Below are 24,844 nucleotides of genomic sequence, written 5' to 3'. Positions count from 1 at the left end.
GTATACATGTAACTCTCAATCTCAAGTTTCAGAAATGATTATACACACACACACACACACACAGACACACACACCTAGGCATATCATAAAGGGATTTCAAACATAAAAGACAAGAACAAAACAAAAGCAAAGCAGAAATTACAAAAGTTAGATTGTTAGCTGATATCTTAATAGCAAGACTAAAATCAAATACAATATAACTATTTATTTGAAGTGCTGGGAAAAATAAAGCATGCTATTTACTTGTAATTTTACACGAAGGTAAATAGAGTTCAAAAATGAGGGCAATTCTTTGTTGGATGAATGACATTCTACTTTCAGTATGTTTATAAGCATATTATACTCATCCCATGCAACAATGCAGAATTATAAAGTCTTTTTCAAATGAATGGGGCTTTGTTCATGTTCAAAAACAATATGAAGAAAATATTGAAGAGTCTTATTCAGAACTGGAAGTATCAAATATAAGCCATTTCCTGCCAGCCTAAGGTGTTACTTTGAGAAAAATTATGTTACTTCTAATTTTATTTGAACATGGTTTTTCTATATTTATGTGAATAAACATTGGTTTTCCCTGCGATTACTGTGTGGAATAACTATCTATGCATATCTATAGATATATATTTCATGTGTAAGACGATAATATGTGTATATATATGCTTTGTAATGTGTGTGTATATATATATATACACACTGTAATGTATACATACCCTGTTATATACATATGAACACACATATTTATATCAATATATGTATTTATTTAAATTAAGGTAGTGAGACTCCATATTAAGACATGGGTCATTTTTGTATCTAAAATTACTGTCTTCTAAAGCCTTTCTATATTCATATGTATTGTCTATTGATACATATATCTTCCTTGTTAGGGTGCTTACTTGAGGTCTAGCCGGTATTTAAATAATTTATAAATATTATTTTTGACTTTTTTTTATTCTTGTATATCTTGCTCAGCTCAATTTGGTAATGTTTCAAAAGGAAGACAGAAAGAAAGAAGAAAGGAAGAAAACTACAGAAGACATAGAGATGAAAATAAAGGTGGAAATGTAAGAAACAAATAATGTTTCTGCGTTTGAAATGGTGAGATATTGTAAATTATTTGATAAGTTGACACATAAAGAAGAATTTGTCGATAGGCTATCTTGAAATACTGAATATTTATATTACATTGAAAACAATATTTTTAAGGCTACCATTTATATACATATAAAAATATTTCAAATAGAAAAATTATAATAAATATATAACAAAGAAAGGAAGATAGGAAATAAAAGAAAGTATAGAAGAAAAAAGATGGAAGAATAAATGGATATATGTGACATTGAATTATATATTACAATTTCATTTTAATATAGCTCTGTATAAAAAGCATGTGCAGTTTTAGTGTTTAAAAAAGCATATGATTAGAGTAGATGATATCTTCCGTGATGTCTACCAACCATAGGCCAGATGACAGTCACAGATAGCTGTTAGTACTTGTTTATTTATCAATATTGAAAAATGCCAGCAAAACAAACAACATTCAGAATGGATACGAGCAGCTGTGGATGCTGTGTGGAGTTGATGGGAGTGAGGCGAAGAGGAGAAAAAGAGAAAGAAATTAGTTTCTAGTCAGCTGCATCTGTTACAGCCTTTCCAGCCCATGCAGCAGACATGTGAATGAAAAAGACATCTTGCACATCAGGCTCCATTCTGCCTTCAGAGGACTTGAACTCCAGTTGCCTTTAGTCTGCAAGCCTTTAAGAAACTCCAGAAGAGAACTGTCCTGCTGTGAATAGTCAATCATTTAACATACTATGTTCTGTGGCAATTTGTTACATGGCTTTAGACGTTGAGAACAATCTGAAGGCGTGCCTGAGGTTAGAAAACTGTAATTAATAATGGAATCAGTCAGGACAATTTTGTTCTTTTCTTAGTAGTGATGATCAACCGGGGACAAAGAAAGCAGAAAGTAAGATATACCCTACATGTACTAATTTGCAAAAAAACCCAAAAAGTACTAAGAAAAGATGGCTCCGAAAGAAATTTTAAACAAGGCTAATATACTTAGGTTTTTTCAGTGAAACTCATTCATTTTATAATTCAAGATAACAAGCAATTAAAAAGTACATAGATTATCTAAAGTATTTGAAATATATAATAATTATGAATTGAAAATAAAGCTAGAAAGTTTTAAAATTTGGCTATACAATATTTTTATTGTTAATTGCTCAAAATTTTTATTTATTAGCTTACATATTCAGGTGAAGCACACTTTAAGGCTAATATCACACATTCTGTATAGTCTATATCGTTATAATACACAATTTTAAAAGATTATTGAAAATTATGAAATATTTTATTTGTGATTAAATAATGTTACAAATTTAAACCAAATATGTGGCCATTATAAATAAAGTTTTCAGGTGCATTTTAAAAATGTTCTCGATATTTACAAAAAATAGATTTAAAATGTTAGTCCCGGCATGGTGGCTTTCACCTGTAATCCCGGCAATTCGAGGGGTGGAGATGGGAAGATCATTTGAGTTGAGGTGTTCTAGGTTACACTGAGCCATGATTGTGCCACTGCAGTCCAGCTTGGGTGACAGAGCAAGACCCCGTCTTAAAAACAACATCAAAAATTTACTTAATATTAAAGGATTCTATAATTTATGATTGATACTATAATATCATTGAAATTGGTGATATTTTGTGAAAATAAAATTGCCTATATTATCAAATATTTTACAAGATGGATTTTTAAAATCCTCAGTTTCTCTTTTTTTTTTTTTGAGACGGAGTCTCACTCTGTCGCCCGGGCTGGAGGGCAGTTGCCCGATTTTGGCTCACTGCAAGCTCCACCTCCCGGGTTCACGCCATTCTCCTGCCTCAGCCTCCCAAGTAGCTGGGGCTACAGGCGCCTGCCACCACGCCCCGCTAATTTTTTGTATTTTTGGTAGAGACGGGGTTTCACCGTGTTAGCCAGGATGGTCTCGATTTCCTGACCTTGTGATCCACCCGCCTTGGCTTCCCAAAGTGCTGGGATAACAGGAGTGAGCCACTGCGCCCAGCCAATCCTCAGTTTTTTATTGACACATTTCAGGATGTTTTAACTTCGTGAATTCTTGAAAATACATTTAGTATTTCAACATGCATATTCACATCTCTTTTAACAATCTACTAACTAATTTGGGTATTAGTGACTCATTTTCATGCCTAATTCAATCTTACTATTTTGGGTCATGTGACTTGCAACATATCAAATATTATTCTCACATTTTCATCAAATAAAAGAAGCAGCAACTGCTAAAGATGTTAAATTTCTTCAGGTAGAAATTTCTCTCTCACATATGCAAAATCTGTTTCAATATATTTGTGTATTTTGCCTTGAAAATCTACTTGACATGAATTTTTCTACTGACACTGTTAAATGTATATAAAAATGATCACCTACAACAGCAGCAATTTTGATCAAAATGCACATCCTAATGAACAGAAAAAAACCTAATGCCTCATTCTATTATTAAATATCTTATTATAAAAACGTATATAATAAATGCATTTAATAATGTCAATGCATTAAAATATGATGACTTAATGAATAAACTGCTGAGTTGGAAAATTTGCCTTGGTTGTATTTTTAATGAAATTTCTACATTATGAAGAAAAAATAGTTTCTTGAGCTGTATAACATGCAGTGTAAACACAGAATTTTCTTCATATCTATTTAACATAGAAGTTATTCTTATTTAATTTTAACAATAAACTTTTTAATGTATCTATTATTGGTACTAAGATAATACCTTACCAGCCTTTATCTCTCTCATTTTTAATAATTTCCAAGTTAAAATGTTCAAGAACTGAATTTTATGAGTAATTAGTAATTGAGAGTTTGATTAGCCACATGACATCCGCAACATTATTGAAAACAGGGAATCTGCTGCTTCAACCTAGACAAACAAAACAAAAAATAAAACTTTTACAAAGTCTCTTAAGAAACTTTCTTTTAATTTGACAACATCTTTTAATTTTGCAAAACTCCCATTCATGTTAAAATTCACATAAGCAAAAGGAAATCAGAGGGTCAAGAGGGTCAATTCAAATGATCCTGCAATTCTGTGTTTGTTCAATGTTTAATATTACATATACTTATATTTGGCATCTGTAGAATGAGCATTTTGAAATATGTTATTTCTTATCAATTCCGGGAACTAGTTTAAAAGCTATAAAAAGTGGTATCAGTATTTTAGAGTTTTCCATACTTTCAAATCTACTGTGTTTTTGGCATTACAGTTTTACAAAAACACGTAGACATATTGCTGGTTGACATTTATGTTAAACACAGACTTTGAAAAGTCAAAATACTCAAACTGATCCCTTGGAAAATAAAAAACATGAGATTAGATAAAGTCAGCAAATGTATGAGTCAGCAAATAGCCAATAACAGTTACATAAGGAACAGTTACCCAACTTGCAAGTTATGTCTTATTTAACACTCAGCATGTCACAAAACTTACTTGAAGTAATCTTCCTAATTAATTATTTTATAGAGAAAAAGTGTGGAATGTAAAAGGTGTAACTTTTTGTGCATGACCCAATTCTAATCTTTGACAAAGTAGGAAATCCTAAGTGAACTTCATGATACAGACATTCACATGTTTTTTCTAACTGAATTAGAGATAATGTATTGTTAAAATAATTCTGATGATACCTATTGCAAACTATTAATCACTATTATTCTGTAAAGTTCTAAAACACATGGCATTGGCTGTAAGCAATATTCATTATATATGTTGTATCTAGAAGGTAGCTATAAAAGTTATTGCTTACTCAATTAACAATATATATTGAACACAGTCTATATGATACACTTCTATGAATTTAATGTTGATGACATAAACTAAATTTAAAACTTTGAATTCCAGCTGCAGATATAACACAAATAGTTGAGTAAGGGTATGTACAAATGACAACAGGCAGAAATAATTCTCATTCTAAGTGCAATGATGCTGTTGGATTATAGAGGAGGAAGAGATCATATGCCTTGGTTGGGGTAGAGATGGTTTAATAAATTCGGCTTTATTTATATCTAGATGGAATAGGTGGTTTTGCATTTTCTCCTTGTTTATTCTAATTTGAAAAATGAGATTTTCTATAATTACTATTCGTGTAATATTTTATTTGAATACTCCTCACAATTTACCTATTTAATAACTATTATGGGTATATATATGTATATATTATATATAAAATATATATAATGAATGTTCTCTACATATATGTGTGTGTGTGTGTATATATATGTAACTGCAAAGATATTTATTGAAATCTTACCCTGGAGCAGCCATAAGTTCTTCCCTGGGCCAGCAAAACTTGAAATTTGAAAACCTAGTCCACAAATAACTATATATTTAAATAGTAAGTTAAAATGACATTTTTCTAAGTGCATCCTTAGATGTTTCTTTTCTTTCTTTCATATTGTGGGTCAAAACAAAGTTGTCACAACTGAGTATGTAAGTTATTTCCCTTATCCATGTCCTTCTAATATACATAGATATAAATGCACACACACACACATACACACACACCTTTTTAAGGACAGTGTCTTTATAATTCCCTGTGTATTTTATTAATCACAGCAAAATTAATTACTTTTAAACAAAATGATTTTTTTTCCAAAAATTATTTTTCTATGTTCATTTTCCTGCCTCAAAATAATAGTTGCCATTATTAGTTTCTTAGTCTTGCCAAAACCAATAACAAATGTGGTGGCTTGACACACAGAAACACTTGCTTTTTCACAGTTCTGGAGCCTAGAAGGCCCAAATCACAGTCAACAGAGTCACGTTCCTTCTGCAGCTCTAGAGGAGACTCTATCTTAGCCTGTTGCTAGCTTCTGATGGTTGTCAGCCATCCTTGTTACTGCTTGAGCTGTAGCATTATCTCTTCAGTATCTGCTTGTGTCTTCAGATGAGCTGCTTTCCTGTGTTTCAAGGAATCTCCAAATTTCCTTCTCCTTATATAATCACTAGTCATTGGATTTAGGACTTAACTTTATTATTGCCTCAATGCAAATACGTCTGTGAAGACCATCTTTCCAAATAAAGTCATATTCACAGGAACCAGAGATTAAGACTTCAACATATACTGCTGGGGAATAGTTTTCAACACACTGAAATTGATGACAGTGATATGAATACATGCAAAAAAAAAAAAAAAAAGAGTTGTCACAAATATTTTAGGTCATGCAAAAAAACCCCAAAATATCTAAAAATTTTAAATAGCATGGTAATCTTATATATGACAGCAAATAAATAATGTGGAATAAGCAAAAAATAACATTCAAACAGTTATTCCAGATATCTTGAAAAAACATCAAACAGAAGAAAGTGCTTATATGGATTTATATGTAAAATACAATCAGATATTTAAATAATCTATTTGGTAACTGAATTGAATTCTATTCTGTATATGGGAGTACTACTAGACTTTGCAAAAGCCACCATGGAAATGTAGCAATTATTTAAAAAGCGTAATTTTCTGATTATAAAAAATTATAAAATAAATGGAGCAACATCATGGCCCATTTTTGGTGTCACAGTTTATCCTGCATGAAAGCTGTTACCAGAAACCTAGAGGGAAAGTTTAGAAACCTAGAGGGAAAGTTTAGAGTGCATAAAATCACAGTTTTTATAGACAGTGATTTTAAAGAAGAGATAGATTTGTGTCTTGACTGAGCATTTTGTTGTGCAAACTGAGCTGTTTACAAAAGGAAAGGAATCAAAACCATGATTCAACTGAGTCATTCAACCTTGCCCATTATAGCATCATTAAGAAAAAAAGATACTCCTTCTTTTCTGGAAGTTTAAACATTATTATAAAGTAAAATTATAGATAAGTGGGTGTAGTTTCATCATCAAGTCTGCAGTGTATGAAGAGAAAAGGCACAACCTCTTTCTGACATTAGCAAATCTATCAGAGGAAGGTTTTCAAAGAAATCATTTTCTTTGCAAATGTATTAAAATACTGGTAAAGCAACGGGCAAGCTTGCTTCTGTAAGATAAAGTGTTTTATTCTTAACCTATTTATTTTTCAATTTTTTTTTTAATTCAGTGATAACTTTTCCTGGCCCCACCCTTGTTGTTGCACCATCTTCACTCTTTATCACTCTCCACATAAAACATGCAACCATTTATGCTGCCAGAGCACTTAGAGATAATGTGGGGTATTATATTGCATGTGGATAGCAATTCTCCTAGATTTAAAATATTTTATTTTGGAAAAAATACATGCTGGACATATTTCCCCACCTTTTATCCTCTGTTGAGTGTCTACTCTTGACTCTGCCTAGCAATTTTCTGTTACACTGAAAGCAGAAGTATCTCTTTTAAGAACATGAACTTCCCTTTCCAACCAACCTCCCTTTAACAACTCTAATGTTCTGCCAGTGGCTTCAGAATGTATAACTATGGATCTCTGTCTACAGTTGATTGTTCCAGGAGTAGATAATAAAGGCATTGCTTTCTAATGACTAATCATACCTATGTTCAGAAATAGGTGAAAAGAGCTTGTCTAAATTAAAAACAAACAAACAAACAAACAAACCAAAAAAAAAAAAAAAAAGCTCACACAGACAAGGATGCAGGATGTAGGGTTGAAAAGGAGATTGCTGGCAACATTGCTGGTCTCATTGGTTTCAGAAGTCTAAACCCACCTTCTTTACTCATAATTAAATGAGCCTTATTTTATTCTTTGCCTAAGGTCTTTTGTGATGATTTTGTGTCTGTATGTCTTTCTGTCACTTTCTCATCTCTATTTTTCTTACAGAAAAGACAGGAAAATTCATCTGGAAAATAATTTAAAAAGGCAAACTAAATCATTATTAATATTTTTCCTTATTGGGGCAAGGGATTATGACATTTCTAAACTATTGTTAAACTTAATATGCATCAGGCAAAAGAAATAAGAAGGATTTATGAGTAACTAATTTTATTAGAATTTGTTTCCTATTATCTGTTTCCAAAAGCAGATGATAAGTCATTACACCTTATTTATGTGTATGAATAGTCATTACACCAATGATAAGTCATTACACCTTATTTCATAGTATTCACATTATTTTGGTGGATTGATGATGAATCTTAACATTATAAAACAGGAAAACAAATAATAAATCATAAATTGTTATTATTTGTTTTTTATAAGTATAAATTCTGTATTTTCTAACCAAGAAACTTGTAGAAAATATTCCTAATTTTAGATAATTTTATAACTTGTTTATATTTTTATTTGCTTCATTCATTAACACATAATTATTTAATGCTTATTTTAAAAGGAAGCCAGATAAATCAATACTTTGATTTTTCTTTCCTCCTCTTTTCTGATGTCCATCTGTGAGTACCAAATGGCTAATCCCAATTTGAAGTCAAAAGGTATGAGAACACACCGATACAGTTCATACCATCAGTGCTTCAGGGAAGAGAGCAGGATCAAGGAGAGTGCAGAGTGGAAATGGTAAGTCAGATAGCACATGTATACATATATGTAACAAACCTGCACGTTGTGCACATGTACCCTAGAACTTAAAGTATAATAAAAAAAAAAAGAAAATGCCTGACACAATTCTTGTCTTGTTTCTTATCATCTACTCTATCTTTATTTCAGATTAAATATAGTGTTTTCCTAATGAGAAGGATTTACAAAGATCTGTTATCATCCATTTTATTTCATCATTGATAGGTGGCTTACAATCAAGTCTTGCTCCAAACTAAAACCTACCATAGTGATCATTACCAGTGATCTTCAGATCACATTTCAGAAAGAGAGGTAGTGGTGGTGAGGATAGTGAATTTATGTAAAACATAGATATTACAGCACCCAGACTGAATTTTGTCCCAACCCTGTGTTGCTAATCACAATATACTCCTCCTACCGCCTTTACACAGTCTTTGCTCTCTGTTAGCCCACTAGCTACAAGGGGTGAAACCCAGTCATTTATTGCTTCAGGGTAGGCAGACCTTTATTATGTTATCTTACTTTTTGTTGCTCTGCATTGTTGTAGAACTTAAGAGAAAACCCAAAGAAAATTTTTGTTTCCAAATATATTCCTCCCTGTTCCAATTGTATTTAAGCATAATAACATGATTAAAGGGAATTAATCACTCCATATACCTCCTTATCTGCTTGGCATCGCAACTTCATGAGAAACTCAAAATACTCATAGAGTAATCTTGGCTTCTACATATAATGGCATATAAATAATGACATATAAATATCCATATATATATATTATATATATACACACATATATATATTTAGTTCATCAGAACTATAATCACGTTTCTTGGTAGAAGCATTTGTCCTAAAATACTCAAATTCATTGAACCAAAAATATGGAGTATGGGAGGTAAAAAATAGCAAGTATGGGTATTACCACGGCAATTAATAAGGAGGTTTGTTAGCCAAGAAAGGGTAGTGCTGACAAGGACTTGCTCAGGGAAGGCAAATCTGAGGGACACAATCTGCCACTAGCAAGATAATTTATTACCCTGGAAGAATGGTGACTTATGAAGAGCTCAAGTTAGTCTCTGTAGCTGATGGGCTGGATATTAGCTGTGTTTAAAGTGTAATTGTATTTGTTGAGATAAAATATTTATGAACCCATTCCAGTCACTATGGCCATTTGTGCCTGGGCCCAGTGACTAAGTACCGGGTTGCTTAGGAAGTCTCAAATATATCCACAGGGGAGGTAATTTTGTCCAAGTAAATTTTTAGGGCCTATTCTGACATAGATAACAAATTTTGCAAATGTGCTTTGGGTACTTTATGAATATGTATATTTTTACATTAACCTGCACAAATTACCCCATATTGTTATTCAATGTAATAATTTTGTTAAATAATTTTATACAGTATTTAATATACATTTCCTTTCGACATACTGATGGACAATTAATTAATATTTTGATGTTGAACTTTCTATCTAGAAATTTACTGCTTCATAGAATTGAACCTTGTTAAAGCATTCTTAGATTTGTGTTGTGTTTAGGCTAATATTAGTTGATAACATTTTTGTGCTTTTTTCTCCTATATTTTAATATCAATATTAGATGATTCTTTTCTTAAAATATGTAGAGTGAGCTTTTTGTCTCCTATTTTGCGAGGTTTTCAAATCCCTAGACCATCCAATATTGACACTTTAACTTTTGTCAGTTCTTATAATTTTGTCTTTTTTCACATTTATTCTGTGCTATGAATACATGATATTTGTGTACATATCACTGGTAATTTTTCCCAGGAAAATATAACCTTCATAATTTTACTCAATAATTTGTTATACAATTTTTTCTAATTCATTCTTGTAATTGTTTGTAAATCTTTTCCTATTTATGCTTATATTCTTGTTAGCACAATTAAGATTGAATTGTATGCCCCCAAAAGTTTGAAGTTCAGTTCAGAAAATATATTTTAATAAGAATTTTTACACCATACATTTTTAAAAATATAGTTCAGAATATATATATTTTCAATCTGAGGGAAAGAGAATGGATATGGTCATTGGAGAAATATTACAGCTAAGTAGGCAAGTGTCTGTATTGTGCCGCACTAAGCTGTCCAGGTGCTTAAGATTTCTGATCAAAATTCGTTCTGTAAATTGTTGCTTACTTTATAGTAATAATACTAAACTAAAGAATACAAAAAGCATAAACTTTGTTCTTAATCCAACAAAGAAAATAACAATAACAGCAAATACCTTTCCTCTGAGTATGAGAGATATCTTTAAGGTACAATTAAAACCGTTGTTAAAATGTATTCATACACCACATTTCTCTATTCACCCTACCAGTTATATTTTCTAAAGATTTTTTCCTTCTAATGTGTTCATTCACATGAAAATTTCTTAATACAGATATTTCCAATTTTAATCCAAATATATTTTCAACTCTCTTTATAAAATACATCCAGCAAGTGAATTCATTTATAAATGAGAGAGCACACAGTATATAATGTATAGTGCATGTAGAATGCTTTTCTGTATATATAGGTGTGTGTGTGTGTATATATATATACATGAAGTTAAAAGAGATATGTTTCTTTCAAATTATTGCTCGAAATTAGTAGACTGTGTGTGACAAGAAATACAGTTATTTGCTGCATAATGATATTTCAGTCAATAGACCACACATATAATGGTGATTCCTCAAAAATGGTATCATATTTTTACTGTTCTTTTTCTATGTTTAAGCATGTTTAGATACACAGATACTCAACATCATATTACAATTGCCTGCAGTATTCTGTTCCGTAAGATGTTGTACAGGCTTGTAGCCAAGGGGCAATAGGCTATACAATATAGTCCAAGTGTATAGTCGGCTAAACAATCTAGGTTTCTATAATTACATTGTATGACTCTATGATGTTCGCACAGTGAAATCACCTAAGGATGCATTGCTCAGAATTTGTTCCTGTCATTATGCCATGCATGAGTGTAAATGTAATTGTTTTATTCATTTTCTCTCAACCCATTTGCTAATGTTCTCTTTTTGAATGTGCTCATTTCCTATTTTATCTCCTACTTTTATTTCCATTTCTAGCTATGTTTTTGTCCTTAATGCAAATGAATAATCGTATAAGTAATAATGAGAAGAAATTAGAAATCACATAGCAGTTGTAGGAAATGCTATTGAGAAGAATTAATAAGTTTTTCCTCATTATATAGGTTTTAGTGTTATACTAGGAATAGATATTGATTCAGATGGTTTTATTCTTAGTATTATATTTTTATACTCAGTTTTATATTCTAAAATTATTTCTGGGAGAAAGATATCAACTATCTTCTTTCCATAAGATCTGTGCAATTTTATCAGTAATCATATAAATTATGTCAGAATTTTCACTAATCCTTCACCATGGAACATTATTTATCTTAAAGAACTCTGGACAAATACTTACATTAAATTAATTAAAAATCCTACCTGTAATAATTATTTTTTTTTAAAGCAAATAACTACTTGCTTTTTCAATTTTATTAATGCAATACATGTTATATAGTAATCAAAACATACTTAATATTCCCCCAAGATTGACTAAATTTTAGGCAGAATTTTTCTTCATTACAGGTCCCTGACCTCCCTTTTTAAAAGAGCATTTATTTTTAGAAAAGGTGAATTATAAATTTTGTCTTTGCTCCATTGACATATAATTTGGCATCTCTTTGAAGTGCAATCAACACAGGTAGCAACTCTTTCTCTGTGAGAGAGCAAGAGCTAAAACTTGAAAATTGCCAATCAGCAAAGACAGAATGACTCATCACATTACCATACTCTCTCATTATGTCCTCCAGTTCTTTTCAATAGCTCACCCCAGTGCTTAAAAACTCTCCTTTTTTTTGTTTCAACTGAGTTCAATTCAATATCTCCTCCCTATTGCAGTAGTCCTAAATCCTATTGCAATAGTCTTAAAGTCCTTCTTGTCTGTTTGTTTTGGCTGGTACACAATTTTATTTGACAATAGTATCATGTTTGGGAAGAACTTTAAGAAATAACATCTGTTTAATATCATAGTTCTCAAAACATGAATACTTTGATAAACCTGAGCTTTGTAAAATATAATTTCTGAAATGCAAATAAATGTAAATATTATTTATATATAATACGTAATGAAATCAATAGATATTGGGCACTCACTCTGAGCACAATCACATCTTTAGTATTAGAAAAATGCAAAAATATGACATTGTCTCTACCATGTATTATTTTATATATTAAAAATGGAGGCTGGGTGCTGTGGTTTGCACCGGTAATCCCAGCATTTTGGGATGCCGAGGCGGGAGGATCACCTGACTTCAGTTCAAGACCAGCCTGGCCAACATGGCAAAACCCCGTCTTTACTAAAAATACAAAATTAGCCGGGAGTGGTGACATGCACCTGTAATCCCAGCTATTCAGTAGGTTGAGACAGGAGAATCGTTTGAACTCGGAGGCGGAGGTTGCAGTGAGCCGAGATGGCGCCATTGCACTCCAGCGTGGGTGAAAGACTCCATCTCGCAAAAAAAAAAAAAGAAAAAAAATGGAGTTAAAAATACATTCAAAATTTTGAAGCAAAACATACGAGTTTACTTTACAAAAATTATAAAACATAAATGAAATATTCCTACAACGCTCTAGGAAAAAAAAAATAGTCATGTTCTGGCAACACCATTCACTCCCTTTATCCCTTCAGGCCTGAATGTATTTACTAATGTCCTGCTGTTATTTCTCCTGGTGCTTCACCATCCATTTTACCTGCGTGTCAATGCATATCTCTGGCTATGGTGTCTGAATGGATTAGTGAGGCTTTTGACAAGGTCCAGTGTCTCAGATTCCAGTCTCCTGCACAAAAATTGTTGTAGTTAAAAATAATGTACTTTGCAAGAAATAAAATGTAATAAAATAAAAAACAAAGCAGTGTATGGTAATGTCATAAGGAGATACTTGTTTTCTTTATTCATTCAATTACTGAGTAATGTGATTTTGTACAAATTATTCTTCTCCGTGGGCCTATCATTTATATAAGTTAAAGAGAAATTGTTAGATAGGATGGTGTCTCAATCTTTCTCTTTTCTGACATTGTATGTTTTATTATTGCATCTGTTTTTGCTTGGTTTGTTGGTGTTTCCTTTTAATAATGACTACTGATCAATAAATTGCACTCCTGTCAGCTCAACTATATTTTCCATTAGGTGAACTTTGTATTCTATATTTGTGATGCAACTCAATCAGCCATACATATATTTTGACATTGAACAAATATATTACATATCGGCCAGGCGCGGTGGCTCGAGCCTGTAATCCCAGCACTTTGGGAGGCCGAGGCGGGCGGATCACGAGGTCAGGAGATCGAGACCATCCTGGCTAACATGGTGAAACCCCGTCTCTACTAAAAAATACAAAAAACTAGCCGGGCGAGGTGGCGGCACCTGTAGTCCCAGCTACTCGGGAGGCTGAGGCAGGAGAATGGCGTGAACCCGGGAGGCGGAGCTTGCAGTGAGCTGAGATCCGGCCACTGCACTCCAGCCCGAGCCACAGAGCGAGACTCCGTCTCAAAAAAAAAAAAAAAAAAAAAATTACATATCACTGAATTTACTTGATCTTTTCTAAACTGTATTTGAGGAAGCATTAAATATGTCACTTCTAGAAACTGAAATGATTAAGAAATATATCTGTAAATCTATCTTTTATAAAACTATCTTTTCCTTGAAATTTATTTTAAGAAAATTTTTTTCTTGATAACTTTTGGAAGGATTAGTAACAAAAGCATATGTGTTTGGTAGTGGCACATCTTATTAAGTTGTAATGTGAAATACTTACATATAAAAACTGTTATTTAAAGAACTTGGAGTAATACATTGTCATAACTCCAACTACTTTTACTTTCACAAATTATTCTATTTCAATCTAATCCTAATAGATTCACGAATTTTTCTATAATGGTGAACAATGTATTTTGAAAAATATTTTATTCTGAATTTACTCAAAGGCAAACATATCTTTGAGATGGAAAAGTAAGCACAAATTCTCCTGCAATGCATCCCCAAGTACTATCAAAAGAATAGGGTAGAAATGTAATATTTAATTTAAAATGAAAGAATAAAAGTCAAATTATACATTTTCCTAAATTTCAAAAAATTACAAAACTGATGAGATTTTAGTGACCGATGACAAAAATTACTAGATGTAAGGCCCAGAAGAATACTGGGAGAATAAATATGTAGTCAAAGCTGGAGTCCCTTTTTCCAGCCAAACTTCGGAATGCATTACAATCAGATCTGGCAATAACACACACCAGGAGCAAGCTTTGGGAAAGAACAGCTAAATCGAATTGAATTGAATTGAACTGAATTAAGTCGGATTAAAGGCCTGTCAGTGGAAAGACTATGGAATTCCTTTCGACTTTTTTGTGCACACGATATTAGTGACCAGAGTAATTGAAAATCTGGAATTACACACATGCAAAGCATCAATCATTTGATCTCTAAATAAATTGAAAAAAAAGCACTATTGTGGTCTAACAGTTTTGGCATTTCAGGATAAATTGTCACTTATTTTGGCATGGAAAGCAAAAAATAACTTACTAATCAGATTGCATACTGAAGAAACCTCTAGTTGCTGTTAGGAAAGATGCCCATAAAACTCTGAGTTTACTTTCATCTTACCATATGGCTAATTGCTGGAAAGGCAGCGGAAGAAACATGCACCATTTCTAGGCATCGCTGATGAAGCCTCTTGTGTGGTGTGTTCACCTCCTTATTCTTCTCTGTTATATGTGGGTCATAAAACAGAAGATGATGACAAAGGCAATATTTAAAGATTGCCTTTCCCTTTATTTGGAGTAAAGATACAAAATTCTATTGCAATAAGTAAGTAATTATAGGTTTTTGGCATTTTTAAGCAATTTAACCTAGTTTATATTTGATTGAAATGGATACTTTGAAGGTCAGTGCTCCAAGAAAAACATATGTTATAATGACAATACAGCAAGTGAAATGTGAAATTCAGGATATTACTCAGTGATCAGAGGTTGTACACCAAGCAAGTTGATATAGAGGCTGAAAATGAAACGCCACTATGCCTTGGCAAAACGTTTGTTAAGAATAATGACTGTGATAATTTGTTAGGCAATGTCCACGTTGGTCAAGCTTGAGGTTTAGGGAACGATTTCAAGTTCCTATGACTCATTAAAATGTCTTTGTCTACAACTCAGGAAAAGAAGGGGGAAAAAGAAGTCTGTGTCAAAAGGACCTTGTCTTCAGGAAGAGATTAAATTGATACAGGGATTGACAAACAAAGGCCTGTGGCTCAGATCTGACAACCTGTGTTTGTACTGTCCCCTAGTTAGGAATACTTTTATTATAAAATTTAAAATTATTGAAATTTCAAATGAGGTCTAATTTTTTGTGACACATAAAAGTTATATGAATTCAACTTCTGTGTCAATACTACTGCTTTGTTAGAAAATAATCACACTTGGCCGGGCGCGGTGGCTCAAGCCTGTAATCCCAGCACTTTGGGAGGCCCAGACGGGTGGATCATGAGGTCAGAAGATGGAGACCATCCTGGCTAACACGGTGAAACCCCGTCTCTACTAAAAAACACAAAAAACTAGCCGGGCGAGGTGGCGGGCGCCTGTAGTCCCAGCTACTCAGGAGGCTGAGGCAGAAGAATGGCGTGAACCTGGGAGGCGGAGCTTGCAGTGAGCTGAGATCCGGCCACTGCACTCCAGCCTGGGCAACAGAGCCAGACTCCCTCTCAAAAAAAAAAAAAAAAAGAAAAGAATCACACTTATTTATTTACATATTACCCATGGCTGCTTTTGTGCTATAATATCTGAGGTAATTAGTTGCCACAAAAGATGTATGTGGCACTCACATTTGACACTACTCTTCAACACTATGAAAATAACAGCAAAGGAGTTATAACCAGAAAGTGTTTATAAGGCCATGCACTAGTTGTCACCACACCTCAGCATTTTATTAATTTGTTTATTACTAATGCATACTTGTCAAAACAAGAAGAAAGAAACACATAGACTATCAATGTCATGTTTTAGGTGCACAGAAGAGTGTGAATTGAATCATAATGCGTTTAAAGACTATTATAAATGAGCCTAGTATAATTGACCTCAATAACGCAATAATGGCACAAAATTAGAATATTAATCAACTATGTTAACTATACAGAATATTAGCAATATAAGTTTATCAAGGTGAAAAGCTACGTAAATCACAAACTTATTTACATTTCTGAATATAGAAAAGTAATAATCATAAACAAGTAATTGATAATGCTTTATTCATCCTATCCATGGTTAAACAATTAGGTACCAGAAAATAATCTTAAAATATTTGAATATCATGTAATTATAAAAATCACATTTAAAGTACACCGTGTAACTGGTACACATAGACTCATTAAAAATAACTAAAATTTTTCTCTGAGGAATAATATGCTCTTAAAGAATCACAGAAATACACCAAAAGCTTTATGAGAAATTTCAATTTTGTGATGCTGCTATTGTATGAGAATTAATAGATGAATTCAAAGGACTCCTACTTATCATCTAAATAATACTCTTCCTGGAACTTGACAAGGTGATAAGATTATGGAACAATGAATTTGTGAGAGCACTGAAGCTAAATTTTTAAAAAGAATCTAGATAAAATGTCTCTGTGTCAGGTTCTCTTTCTGTCTAACTTTTTTTTTCTTTCTTTGAGACAGACTGGAGTGCTCTGTCACCCAGAGTGGAGTGCAGATTCCGGATCATGGCTCACTGCAGCCTCCACCTTCTGAGCTCAAGCTATCCTCCCACTTCAGCCTCTTGAGTAGCTGGGAGAAATCAGTGTGCCCACCACGCCCACTAATTTTTGTATGTTTTGTAGAGACTGCATTTTGGCATGTTTTCCAGACTAGTCTAGAATTCCTGGCCTGAGGTGATCCGCTCGCCTTGGCCTCCCAAAGTGCTAGGATTAGAGGCATGAGCCACCAGACCCAGCTGCAAAGGTTTTAATCATCTATAACTATAAAAATGTGTGTAGAAATAAGAAGAAATAGACAAGGAGATAAAAACAAAAGAAACACACAATAGAGTCCAGAAGCACTTCTGTTTATATACATCTATTTTGGAGTACTATTTGCTCTTTGTGTGACAGGCAGTTTTCTCATGCTGCTTCCTTCTAGAACAAGTGTGAAGTCTGCTATTTGTTTCATTTGTATAGACATATTTTAAAATAAATAAAGCCAGATTGGTTACCCATCAAACTTTTGTCCATACTTGAAATTATTATCCACCTGTCTTTGAGTCAACAGTGGCAGCATACTCCCATGACAAAAGCTTGGAACCAAATATAATCTTATTTATATATCCTATACCTCATATAAACGTAAGCACTAATTTTCTATTTCTTCTACCTCTCAGAATACTCTTTATTCAACCTCTGTCTTCTTTCCTCTGACAAAGGAGTCTGTTCACCTTATCATTGCTCTCCTGAACTTTGACAATAAATATATGGTGTTTCCTCTTCTTCCCCACATACATTTGAAATTATATTCTTTACTAGATACTCCAACATATGACCCAAAGTTGTCTTATTACATTTTATAAAATTGTATATTTTACTAGTGTTCTTCTTCTTGAAACTCAGCCTTTTTACATAGTATTGTAGTTATGCCATGTATAAGACTTAATTTATGCTTCCCATGTGAGGCATTATGCATTTAATACATTGGAATAAATACATTGGACAACTTGTTGCCTAGCAAAGGACTTCTTTTTTGGGGCCAAATTAGAATACAATGGAATAAAATCAAAAAAATACACACAAACATAGACACATACACATATTTCTGTAACTCTATGACATATAAACTACTAAAATTAAATAAATATAATTAATAAATGTATGTTAGACTAAAATTTATGAGATGCTATTGAATTTATAATTAGATGATTTTTGCTGAGTTAGGGAAGAATATTCTTAAAATATCTTTCAGTTTTAACCACACATAAAATATTTTTACAAAAAAATTGTAATGCCAATTTTATATTATTTTCATGTGAACAAATTTTAGTAATATGTTATGATCTGATCATTCTCTTCTGAAAAAAAAAATCACATTTTATACTTTATTCAGTATAACCTTAGCTGTCCTTGGCTACTTAATTTAAGGGAATTCTTATCAAAACTCAACAGAAATGAGTAACTGAGAAGACATTCTCTGGAATTAATTTATAAATTAAATTAATATTTTACATACACAAAATAAGCTAACCTCAAAATTATAGAGATAAGAAGCAAGATAACTCCCCAGTTATTTCGTGACTTTTATAAAGTTCTCAGACTTTTTCTACACATATAGCAGTTGACCTAATATATATTTAAGCATCTTTGAGGCTTCTTTATGGTTTTGAACATGTCCCCTCCAAAATTTATATTGAAACTTAACCCCAAATGCATCAGTGTGAAGAGATGGTGCATTTAAGAGGTGATGAGACCATGAGGGCTCTGACTTCATTGATGGGATTAGCACCTTGTAAAAGCATTAGAGGAAATAGCTAGATTCTCTGTCCCACGTTGCCTTTCTGATACATGAGGACACAGCGCCTACATTTTGCCTTCTGACGACGCCACAACAAGGCACCATCTTTGAAGCAGAGTGTGCTTTCACAAGACACTGAATATGCTGGAGTCTTGGTCTTGGAGTTCCCCGTCTCAGAACTGTGAGAAATTTCTATTTTTTATACATTATTCAATCTAAGGCATTTCATTATAGCAGCAGGAAGGGACTAAGACACTAACTTTCATATAGGCACCAATTTTCATATAGACATCTCGGCATTCTTTTCGTTAAGCTTACTATATCTTTTCTATACTCTTAATTTTAACCTATTTGCATGTTTATATTTAAATTGGACTCTCTGATTCTCCCATTAGAACCCATTAAAATGTAGTTATCAGCACATATGGCAATAATCAGAATAATTAGAATATTCATATGCATGAAGTCTTCCATATATTTAGAAGTTAATAAAGAATGGCGTTTTAAACAAATGGCAAATGATGTAAAGATCAACTAAAATTTTAAAAAATTATTTACTACACATAAAAATAAAGGTACCAAACATTATTGCTACAAAGAAGTTAATACCTGTACATAATGCAGAAATATGTGAGATAATGCAAATTAAATTATCATGGATGTTTATTTTACAAACTCTGAAAAAATAGCCCTCAGTTTATATAGAGTCTTAGAGATTGAGATGGAGCAATTTATTCATTTGCAAGAGAAGAATGAATTTCTTTCTTTTTTTTTTTTTTTTGAGACGGAGTCTCGCTGTGTCGCCGGGGCTGGAGTGCAGTGGCCAGATCTCAGCTCACTGCAAGCTCCGCCTCCCGGGTTTACGCCATTCTCCTGCCTCAGCTTCCCGGGTAGCTGGGACTACAGGCACCTGCCACCTCACCCAGCTAGATTTTTGTGTTTTTTAGTAGAGACCGGGTTTCACCGTGTTAGCCAGGATGGTCTCGATCTCCTGACCTCGTGATCCGCCCGTCTGGGCCTCCCAAAGTGCTGGGATTACAGGCTTGAGCCACCGTTCCCGGCCTCTTTTTTTTTTTTTTTTTTAGACAGTCTTGCTCTGTCATCCAGAGCAAGGGAGTCACTGCTGTCACTGTTGAAGTGCAGTGGCATGATCTTGGCACACTGCAACCTTTGCCTCCAGGGTTCAAGTGCTTCTCATGCTTCAACCTCCTGAGTAGCTGAGATTACAGGCATCCACCACCACTCCTGGTTAATTTTTGTATTTTTAGTAGGCAGGATTTTGCCATGTTGGCCAGGCTGGTTTTGAACTCTTGGCTTCAAGTGATCCACCTGCCTCAGACTCCCAAAGTGCTGGGATTACAGGTGTAAGCCACCACACCAGACCACAGATTGACTCCTGAAAGAGTTTAGATCTCATGCAGAAAGATCATGTAGGTCTCTTTCTAGATGAGGAGAGAAAGTTAACGATTATATCAATATGTAGGTATTTGCACACACGCATATAAACTAGCATTTTACTATTTTTTAAAGATCTGGAATTTCTGACTACCATATGTTTTATTATTTGTAGAACTTGAAGACATTGTTATATTTGAAATATACATTTTCATACTATTCATATAATCAGAAATTTTATTTTAAATTTAACTTATTCAAAAATAAATAAACTATATCATTTAGTAATGTTAAGCTACAAAGGCAATCACATAAAACAAACAGTATAAATCAGAACATTAGAGAGCTGATTACATTTTTTGTTTGTTAAACATATGACTCCAGGGATCTAAGCATCACCATTTTATGACACATTAGTCATCTGGAGTTGTCATGAGTTAGCAAAGCAAAAATTCCCAGAGTTAATTTTACAAGCCTCAGTAGTTTGGGAAGTCTTGTCTTGTCATTTTTTTCATAGTTCTAACATTTAACACAGAATACAAGTATAATTGTTTATTCACTCAGGCAAAATACAACCTTAGGAGAAATATGAGAGTTATGACCTGTATAATTAAGAAAAGAATGACGTTCCGAATAAATAGACACGAGAATTTGACTTGTCCCAGAACCCACACTTTCTTCGTTAATCAATAAGCAACAACAGAGAATAGTCTATATTTTCAACAATTGTTACTTTAAAGAATATCAAAAATTCAGAATCCACCAAGTTAATAAAACTCTAAAATAAATAAGTACATCTAAATCTGAATATTTTTGTATTATAATATAATACAATATGATACAAGTGGAAGATGCTATTGATGAAAATTCATGGCATATGCCTATGGTATGCTAAAATAAAGAGGCAATACTTTCAGTTAATATCTCTTTGTATCTTGCTATCTCTTTCTGCTTCTCCTTTCCACACTGTAGGTTTTATAATTTTAGCAAGGCACGTAGTTGAGGTGAATTTTTTATATTTGAGTAAACTGTTGCATTTGTTTGGCTGAAAAATCTGATACGCAGATAGGACAGGAGGGTAAATTCTAGAAAGGTATGATCAGACCAATAACAATGATTAGCAATATTAGACAAGGCAACAAACTAACAAAAACAAACAAACAACAACAAGATACAAGAAGACAAATTGGATTTCTTCTACACGGTGGACAAAGTAGAAAGAGAGAGAATTGAAAAAAAAAGTGAAATAATAGAAGCCAGAGCCATGGAGAAATCCCACATTTAGTAGTCTGTATCCTCTGCTAATGTTGCTAATATGCTAATAACGAAAATGAATTTTAGTAAGAAATGAATATTCGGTATAAACTGAGCAAGAGTGTGTGACAGTTTATGTGGGTGTGTATGCTTGGTGCTATGTCCTTTTTAAATGCTTACTAGAATTTAACCAGTAAAGATATCAAGATCTGCTGGGCGCAGTGGCTCACGCCTGTAATCCCAGCACTTTGGGAGGCCGAGATGGGCGGATCACGAGGTCGGGAGATCGAGACCATCCTGGCTAACATGGTGAAACACCGTCTCTACTAAAAATACAAAAAATTAGCGGGGTGTGGTGGCGGGTGCCTGTAGTCCCAGCTACTCGGGAGGCTGAGGCAGGAGAATGGCGTGAACGCGGGAGGCGGAGCTTGCAGTGAGCCGAGATCGCGCCACCACACTCCAGCCTGGGCAACAGAGCGAGACTCCGTCTCAAAAAAGAAAAAGAGAAAAAAAAAAAGTCATCTGGAGTTGACTTTATATATATATATATATATATATATATATATATAAAGATCTGGTGGTTTCTTCATTAGAGGAAGTTAACTACAAATTGAACTAAAACAACAACTAGGGCTATTCAGATTCCTATGTCTCACTGGGAGAACTTGAGCACTCTCCTTCAACATGATCAAGTCATTGGAAAATCTTTGTGGCAGGGTTGTTTCACAGGTTTGCTACGCAGGATTCCAACAACACAACAGCCTTCAGTTTAGTAATAATTTTGTCCCACCGTTGAGGTAATACTCTTCTGACTATTTACTTGAAGTTCCTTGTATTATGTGTTTACTTTCACACGTCATGGTAAAAATGTTATTCTATTCCTGCGAGAGCACCAGGAGGTGATTCACCTAATTCATTTGAGTGGCTCCTTTCCTGGCCTTGGCAATGTTCCTTCTATTCCTGTGTTAATTACTACTCAGATTCATGGGGCATCCTCTGAAAGTCTCTATAGAACTTTCTCTGTACAGCTCTATTACTTCATTCTTTGCCTCTCCAAACACCGAACTCTGTCTGTAAGTCACTGAACTCAACCTGCTTTCTTCTTCCCTGTCCTGAAACGTATTAATCACCCCTAGGCTGTGAGCTTGGTCAGCAGGAGAGCTCATCTTGTTTATTTTCACTTTTATCTGAAATAACTTTTCTATGTTGTCTGTTATCCAGTGTCTGAAAACTGCTGTTACATATACATATTTTTCACTTCAACCTTATCCTGCTGAATTCAGGTTCTACTCCTAACAAGTTCTCCTCAACGTATAGCTTTCAAATGGAAGTGACCTTCAGAAAGTTTGAGAGTTCATAGGATCCAGAGGTTTCACATACTTCCCACTCTAACGGTGCCCTATCCTTGAATATGAAGCCTCTCATTGTTGGAGCAGCTATTCTCAGCTTGGCTTTCCACGCTTACTAGAAGGAGCAATGGTCTCTCAAATTACATGGTAACTCTTTGTTGTAGATTTATGAGGCTATCATGAGTCTCTTTGCCTTCCTTCCTGTTTCTGCTGAACAGTTGATAATAACCTAGGACTCTGATTGCTTTTAGTGGTTTGACCCACAGGTTTGCATCATTTGGGGTGCATTGGGGATACTTACTTGCCTAATTTTGTTATAAATGTATGTTTTACAATTTTTTTTTTTTACTACAGTTGTTTAACTTGTTTCAGTTTGGAGAGGAGTTGGAGAAACTTGAGGAAATTTCAAAAACTTTGCCACAGAAGTTATCTTCAGAAGATAACATTTCTCTTTTTCTCTCTCTTATTGTTTTTCTCCAAATGTTCCTCTTTTTATTTTTTTCTGAGTGTTTCAAAAATAAGTTGCAGGTATTTTGACACTTCACCATGAATACATCTGCATAGATATCATAAAATAATACCATTAGCATTATTATAACTGAAAATCAAATACAGTTCTATAATGATAATGTTGTATAATTAATATACAATCCATACACAAAGGTTCATAATAGTACCAAAAATGTTCCAAAACACACACAGAGAAATACATATAATTATGTTTCCCTATTCAGGAAACAGTGGAAGTTGCCACTGTGTTTCCTATATTTCTTTGATCCCCTTTGACCTGTGAGACTTTCTGTTTGTCTGTCTTTATACCACTGATTCATTGGCATTATTTTTTTTATTTTTATTTTTTTTTGAGACGGAGTCTCACTCTGTCTCCCAGGCTGGAGTGCAGTGGCCGGATCTCAGCTCACTGCAAGCTCCGCCTCCTGAGTTTAAGCCATTCTCCTGCCTCAGCCTCCCGAGTAGCTGGGGCTACAGGCGCCCGCCACCTCGCCCGGCTAGTTTTTTGTATTCTTTAGTAGAGACGGGGTTTCACCATGTTAGCCAGGATGGTCTCGATCTCCTGACCTCGTGATCCGCCCGTCTCGGCCTCCCAAAGTGCTGGGATTACAGGCTTGAGCCACCGCGCCCGGCCCATTGGCATTATTTTTAATAGAATGTCCCACATGTTAGAATTGTCTGAATATTTTCTTATGATTCAAGTCTTTTTATATACCTTTAATAGCAGTGACTAATAATGAAGTTGTACAATTCTTACTGCATCATATCAGCAGACACATGATGACAGTTTGTATTCAGATGGTGTCTAACTTTCTACATGCTGCATAAAACGGTGTGTCTTATCTCCTTACTGTGTATGTATATTTTTCCTCTGTTATTGGAAAATAATTAATGAGGAGATACTTTTAAACAATGTGAATAACCTGTGCCTCAGTATCTTTCCATTTATGCCATTAGCTTCCATTTATAATTACTACAGTAATTAGTTATTTCATTGTAATTTGCAAAATGGTGGCTTTTCAGTCTTTCATTCTACATGAACTAATTGGCTTCTTCTGAAAAAAAATAGTTTTCTGCCATTTTTCGTTCTTTCTTCATTATTTCCCTCTTTCTTTTCTTTCTTCTCTTCTTCCATCCTTCATTCATTGCTTTCCTCTTATCTTTTTCTTGAGTATTTCTATGAGCTTACGAGTAGATACGTGAAAAATAACTAGAGCATTTCCTGCTAAATTTAAGAAAAGTAATTAGGCCGGGCGCGGTGGCTCAAGC

This window comes from Trachypithecus francoisi, unplaced genomic scaffold (assembly GCF_009764315.1).
Source record: "Trachypithecus francoisi isolate TF-2019V2 unplaced genomic scaffold, Tfra_2.0 Lachesis_group18, whole genome shotgun sequence".
Lineage (NCBI taxonomy): Eukaryota > Metazoa > Chordata > Mammalia > Primates > Cercopithecidae > Trachypithecus > Trachypithecus francoisi.
Note: the sequence above shows the minus strand (reverse complement) of the source record.